This window comes from Octopus bimaculoides, chromosome 2 (assembly GCF_046866305.1).
Source record: "Octopus bimaculoides isolate indiv1 chromosome 2, ASM4686630v1, whole genome shotgun sequence".
NCBI lineage: Eukaryota > Metazoa > Mollusca > Cephalopoda > Octopoda > Octopodidae > Octopus > Octopus bimaculoides.
Window position 1 is genome coordinate 111,426,538 of NC_142929.1, and position 7,855 is coordinate 111,434,392.

General features: G+C 36.9%; 1 protein-coding gene across 1 annotated transcript in view; it reads right to left on the reverse strand.

Annotated features, from left to right (window-relative positions):
- Positions 1–1,217, reverse strand: part of LOC106879437 (proto-oncogene tyrosine-protein kinase receptor Ret) — a 355,783-nt gene extending 354,566 nt beyond the window's left edge. The window contains exon 1 of the mRNA XM_089347496.1: positions 778–1,217. The gene's annotated coding sequence lies outside the window, so the exon portion shown is untranslated. The remainder of the gene's footprint in view (positions 1–777) is intronic.
- Positions 1,218–7,855: the final 6,638 nt, after the last annotated feature.

Here is a 7,855-nt window from a genome sequence, read left to right on the forward strand (position 1 = left end):
TTCATATAATAATACATCATCACCTCCCCACCATCATCTCACCCGTTGCATTAAAACTATTGATTCCTTATATAAGCTCTAAAAACACAATCACTATAACTCGTAAGATATCCCATCACACACACCTCAAGACATTATCTAACTTTATTATCAAAAATGCTAATTAACAACATTGATAACCTAGAGCTAACGCGGAAGAGTCCATGTGAGTGTTCAAGTTGCTAGAAATGGCAGCCAAATCTTCCTCAAATTGCGCCCTAAAGTTTTTTAAAAGGACACGTCTGATATTATGGCCCGGGGTTCTTTGCACAAAAGAAAATACGGGGACAAGGTGGTCATGCGCTTAATCGTTGATATGGTCAGTCAGAATTGACCTGGACTAAATAACAACAATATGCATACTTCTTCCAACAGATTTCTCAGAAACATTTCATTGAAAGTAGCACAATTCTTTTTTGTTTTTGTTTTTGTTTTTGTTTTTTTTTTCCAAAAAAAAAGCAGCGGACGATGTAAGAAAGTGGCCCGAAAGGATAACTTTGCTTGTAAATTAATGTGTGAGTGCGTGCGCGCGCGTTTGTGTGTGCACATATACATATGTATGCGTTACATACAAACACGTGTGTGTGTGTGTGTGTGTGTGTGTGTGTGTGTGTGTGCGTGAACGTGTGTGTGTAGATATATAATATATATATTATATTATGTATATATATATGAAGACTGCTTATAGGTCGGTTCTAATTACTTGATAATTTAATGATATTCAATAGGATTTCTTACCTTTTAGATATTAGAATTTTCAAGTATCAAGTAGCACAAATTAAGAAAACAGATAGTAATAGTGTAGGCCTGAAAAATAGCATAGACCGCTGCTGGTAGCCCAGTCTGGCAACCGTGTCTTCGAACAAACGAAGGAGACTCTATGTAGTCGCTTGATCTGCTAGAAATGGTAGCCAAATCTTCCTCGAATCACAGGTTGAAATTTTAAGAAGGACACTTTGGTATTATTGCCTTAGGTTTCCTGCGCATATCAAAAGGTTGAGAACGTGATTAATCATTACTGTAATACTTTTAATTATTAATTATAAGTTTGCCTGATCAGGGCTGACCTAGGGCTGAACAACAACAACAAGAATAACAACTAGTATATTTCTATAACAGCATCCACCTAGAGCATACCACTATAACAGTAACAACAACAACCTACTACTACTACTACTACTACTACTACTACTACTACTACTACTACTACTACTACTACTACTACTATACCAACAACAACTAGAACCGCCCCAACAATATAATACCACTATTAACATCACCAACACAAACAGCACAAACAGAAATATCAAAAATACTACAGCTGTTATTTCATCATTACTTCCAACACCACCACCGCCATCATAAGACCACTAACTATATACATTAACACGAACATCATCATCATCATCATCATCATCAGCATCATACTTACATTAGCCACTATGCCGTTATCACTATTCCCATTAGTAAAAAGCGAGAAAAATAAAGATGAAGATGCAACCATACCTTGACCACTATCATCTCTACCATCATCTATATTAACAGCTCGATACCATCCGACCATCACTATCACCACCACTTCCAGCAGCAAAAACCTACCCTTAATACCACCACCCACCACCCACCCCACCACCACCCACCAGCCACCAGCTACGATGTCACGACAGCAACAAAAACTACCCCATTACTACCTAGTACCACTTTATTTCTTACGACCTGTTGCTGACACACTGTAAATACTGTCCAAGACAGCAAGTTGATGGTGCCAAAAGAAGCATTATAGTAATTTACCACAATTATCTAGCTATCCCAGAGAAGTGCTGAGGCTGCTATCAGTGCTGCTTCCTCTGCTGCTGATGCTGCTTCTGCTGCTGCTGCTGTTGTTGTTGTTGTTGTTGTTGCTGGTAGTTTTATTTTTATTGTTGACGTTGGTTATAATTGTCGTGGTTGTTCTTGCTATATTGTTGTTATCATCTTCATCGTCGACGTCGGCAGTCGTTGCTTAGCCACCCACCCCCTCCACACACACACACACACACACACACACACACACATCATCCCCGGTCGAGAAAATATATGATCGGAAGCCATTCCGGTCGTGACCATCCATCATTTTTTTTAAATTTTATTTTCAAGCAGTAAATACTATTCAGTGTGTCATTCCTTTATTTAAGATAGCAAGGCATGATTTGAAGGAAACTTGACAGCTATTTCTAGCAAATCGAAGAATTATCTAGAAACTCGCGATTGCTGTTGTTTAACCCTAGGTCAACTTTGCTTGAGAAAACTTTGATCAAAAGCATTCCAACCATGACCAATCTGTCGTTTTTCTAGGCTAGTTTATATAAGACTACTTCATTATTTAACGTGTCTGTCCTTCTTTAAAACAGCAGTGTGAAAGGAAGATTTGGCTGCTTTTTCTTGCAGATCGAGTGACTACACAGAGGCTCCTTCGTTGGCTTGTTAGTACTGATGATGTCAACCATCGTTCTAGACGGGTCTATGTTGTATTTATTATCACCAGATTAATCCCTTGTTGAGAAAGAGCGCGGATGGTAAAATGGTGCAGAACCCTCGAATAAAAATAAACCTTGGAAGTTTCTCTTTATCAAAGGGTGCATAAATCAAGGACCAGTCAAGTACTGGCATTCATTTAAATCAATACCAAGTCCTTCACATTTGTGGCACTATGCTAATCAATCAATGATAATATTACAGTTAATGGGACAGTGGATGAAAAAACACGATAGATTGTCTAACGCCGTGTTTGGTTCAAACTCCACCGCTATCGACAGTTGAATCCTCTCAGAAATCTTTTAAAATAAATATCATCCAAGTAATACCTGTTAAATTGACTTTTTACTCCTCCGTAATTTGCAACCTTTTATCTATTAGAAATTATTAAAATACCTTGTGGTATTTAGTCATACCACTTTAAGTTCTGAGTTTAGAGCAGACGGTGTCTTTCGTCTTTTAAATACAAAATAAAGTTCTAGTTATATATTTGGGTTCGGTTTCCCTAAAAGGATGTTCCATTGCGCCGAAGTTAGAAGATGCGGAACTTTTTCTGCCGTAGCCCACAATAGATTTATTTTCTATCGTTCGTAACTTGCCAAATGTCGACTAAATAAAACCAAAAACTCGGTGTTCAAACTTAAATTGAAATTACAATGAAACAAAAAGCTAATCTAGAAAAGTCGAAGTTCAATGACTTTTTTTGTTTCTTGTACTCAGGTCGTCATGATTAATATTCCTGCTCCATCTTGTAGATCATTACGGTACAACATAGAATAAAATAACTTGTATATTTTCTTAGAGCCTTTACATTCTGAGTTCAAATTGACCGGGTACATCGGTATGACAATTGAACCATCTGCCTCTCCCCTAAACCATTGCGACTTGAAACTAATTATTATTAATGAAGACCGTGTGGATCCACATCGTTTTCTCTCTCTCTCTCTCTGTATATATATATATATATATATATATATATATATATATATATATATATATATATATATATATATATATATATATATATATATATACATATATACTCATACACACACACACATACATATATCGGTCATAGATGCGGCCATTGGTGGAATTAGTTTAGCATCAACAACATTGTTGTGACTGCCACTGCTGAAGTGATCGTTTAACCCCCGAGGACAACCATGACCTAGTATCAAACCTATAATCAAAGGCCTTCCATCCATGATTATCCTGTTTGTCTTTCAGAGATAGTTTATCAAAGATTACATTATTCGATGTGACCTGCTCTACTTTTAAAAACGGAAGTTCTGGAATGAGGAAACTTCAAGTGCTATTTTTAGATGGTAGAGAGGCTACGTAGAAGCTGACTTGGTAAAACGTACGCTGCTATCGTTCATGTTGTTTTTTAGTACCAGATCAAAATTGGTCGATCAAATAGATCGATGATCAGAAGTATTGCTGTCATGATTAACTTACGCTTTTAGGAGTATGTAGGGCCGCATACTTACCCAGAATAACACGTGGTTATAGAAGATGGCATGGTGTTTCCTGGATATTTAGTTGTGATTTCTAGGAAGCAGAGTGATCTCGTAGAGACTCATTCTGCTGCTGTTATTGTGTCGGATGTTACAGATGGTGATACACGGAAAACAAAATATCTACATTATCAGTCAGTCTTCTCGTTAATTATAAGCAGTAGACGAATACCATGTTATTGGTGAACGTTTCCATGGCTTGCAATGCTGATTAGATCTTCCTAGGGAAAAACGACTATACAGCAATGAATAAAGGTTTGCTTGTGCAATACTTAAGCACATTCCAATCAGAACTGTTTTGGTTTTGGTTTTGGTTTTCCAACATCGAAAGCAGCAAAAATGGTGATAACTAGCATAAGCAAAAGAAAATAAATGAGTGAGAAAGTCTACAGTCGATTGAGCGGAACTCAAGCTATTATTTCTTTTATCGACTTCAGAGGAATGAGAGGCAAAGTCAACCTAGGAGAGATTGGATTTTAGAATGTTAGAGAGCGGAAAAAATAACACAAAGCATATAATCCGACACATTACCGTTTCTGCAAGCCCACCACTTTTTCCCGTACTAAAAGCCTCAACGTGGTCGCTGGACCTCTGAAATATCAGCTGAATCTTCCTCAAATCACATGCTACAATCTTTTTAAAGGAGAGAATATTTAATGTCATACATTTTTCCTTGGTCACGACGATGAGCATCCACCTGTTCAACCAACTGAGCTTCTGCTCATGAAATTAACGTGTAAGTGGCTGAATGCACAACAGAGAGGGCCACCTATCTCAAGCTGAATCAATGGTACAGTGTGTATGTATATATATATATGTGTGTGTATGTATGCATGCATATCGTACAGTACGTTATTGCATCATGTACTCAGCGTTACATTATCCAACAATGTTCTCCCTTTTTAAGCAAGATTGTGATTTGTGGAAGGTTTTTACTACTATTTCTTAGTTATAGCGAACACTCGTCCACTCGAGAGTGATGTTGTTGTTGCTAATGTTGTTAATTTAGTGTCCAATCTGTTTCTTTAAAAAGGCAGTAGCATGTGATTTGAAGAAGATTCAGCCAATATTTCAGTAGGTCGAGCGACCGCGTTGAGGCTTCTTGTACTGGAAAAAGTGATGGGTTTGAAGAAACGGTGACGCGTTTCCTCTGAAGTCGAAAAAAGAAATGGTAACTTGAGTTCCGCTCAATCGACTGTACACTTTCTCCAATCATTTCTTGTTGCTTATGCTAGATACTACAATTTTTGCTGCCTTCGATGTTGGAAATCCAAATTCAAAATAGTTCTGATCTGAACGTATTTAAGTATTGCAAAAGCAAACCTTCACTCATTATTGCAAAGACATTTTTTTCCCTAGGAAGATCTAATCAGCATTACAAGCGATGGAAACGCTCACCAATAACATGGTATTCTTCTAGCCAGAAGATTGACTGATATAGTAGATATTTTGTTCTCATACGTAACATTCGACACCAAAACAAGACCAAATGTTTTTATAGTTTCTAAAGTTTTATTAAGAGTTGCTCCTCAAAATGGCCTCCAGTCTCCGGAATTCGCTAAATTAGTTTTGAGAATCAGTGAGCTAAGTTCAAAATTTTAACACGTGCAGTGTAAAATGTATAATTAGATACAATAAAACTGATAAAGATAATCTTTCAAAATTTCGAAGTGGTTCCGTATCTTGAGGAATATTATAGACTCTTAAAACATGATCACTTCCATTAAACCTAAAATTCGAGACATATTATTAACCCAATCAGCATTAACTATATCGTTAAAAAAATATTTATTTAGTTTCATATTCAGTTACATATATATCTTCCATCTCAGAGATGAAGCCGAAAAAGAGAGTTTATGGTGAGAAACTAAAATCAGTATATACCGGAGCCTCTGGAAAAAATGTATATAAATAAAAGGGGTCTTCGGTTTTGAAAAGTTGGAAATCACGATTTTATTATAATTATTATGTTAACTATTTTCATTTCTGCACTCACAGGTATCGTAGTGTAAATAAGAATCTCCTGAGAATCGAGACTGCGATTCCAGTAGTTTCATTTTCCCAAAAATTTAAATCAAAACAATGCCTTTAAGGACGCTTTTACATTCTTTGATTCAAAGGATTTCAACTACGAGTGGCGTCATGTTAAAAATCTGTTAAACCAATTCATCTACATATAACTATGTACTACAGATTCATACAGATTACTGCTGTAATCAGCAGAACAGCTAAAGAATTAACGATTGTTACATTAACTTGCAATACTTATAGAATCGAAATCGTCTTATAAGTCTGGAGGTAGAAACACCTTTCCTTCATTCAGAATCAGACAAGAATTATAATCGTTTTAGCCTGGCTTGCTATTGGAACAAGTTTCTGTTGCTGATCAGGAGTAGTAGACACCAAAAGACATTGTTTCGTGGTGTCTGTATGCTATTTATCCTGTAAACTATACTAGATGTGCGTATACTAGTGTATATTACTATACATCAACTTAGAGGTTGATTCATCCCTAAATCGGCATGAACACTGGAGATTACCCTTCGCTGAAGAGGTCTAAGTATAGCAAAACATGTCTGTAGTTGTCCCAGTGTATGACGAAAGAAACTAGGCAAAACAGTTTGCAGTCGATAAATGGTTTCTTTCTTCAACGCATAGCTTTTTTTTTTTTTTCCTTTTTTCCTTCGCTCCTTGCCTAAAATAAATTTATTAACAGTAACTTAATGTTGTTTCATACAGCTTATTATTGGTTGCATTAAAACGGAAGCAGAGGAAAATAAACTACGACTGGATAAAACATTAAAAAAAATGAGAGAAATGCAACGTGAAAGAATCGTTGGATAGAAAGAAAAAAGAGAAGGATGACAAAGAGAAAGAATGATTGATCGAAAAACGGAGAAGTGAAAAAGAAATTAGAAAGAAAACAAAAGAAAGTGTAAGAATAAAGACAAAGATGGAAAATTGCTAAAAAGATGTCAAAGGAAGTGAGAAAATTGCAAAGGAGAAGAATTAAAACTTGATAGAAAGAGAGAAAAAGAGAGACAGTGAAGGAGAAAGAGACAGAGATGGTGGGAGAGTATGGAGGAGAGAGAACAGGACATAAAAACAAAGTAACAAATAATAAAGAATGAGACAAATTGTGGAAAATGCTTGCCAAAATAAGGCAAAAAGAAATCAATGTCCTGACCACAAGCACAGTATGTGACTAAAACGTTCACTTCGTAATCACAGAGTTCCGAGTTCGATCCAACGTCGCGGCACCATGGGCGTATATCTTCTGAACAAGCATCTAATAGATTAGTGGTTGACCAATGGAACTGCGCCAAATTCGACAGGATACATATGCACATATGTACACTCTTTAAATTTTTAACTAGTTTCAGCTCGAGATATGTGACCTAGCTGGGGCACCGCTACTAGCTTTGCCATGCCTTCACTACTTAAAACCTCCCCTGATATGTGACATTTGGTGAATGAAGGAGTTTGATGCTGGTGCCCTCATCTGCGTTTCTTGTCGTGACGTAAGCTCATCCGAAACTTTTGACAGGAGCAGATTCAGTTTTGTTTTCAAAACACCTACATCCACACCATGGAGGTCAATGAGGCTTTGTGGGAGAATATTGAAGAACTGTGGGCCTGTATTGAACCCAATCTCTTGCAGTATCTGGTACTGCATCTTGGTGGTAATGTTGGGATCTTTGGCACTATGCAGTGGCGCCCCGTTCTGCTGTTTGTGTAACTTTCAATGACAACGTTTGGTACAAGTCGTTCCAGGATTTTCC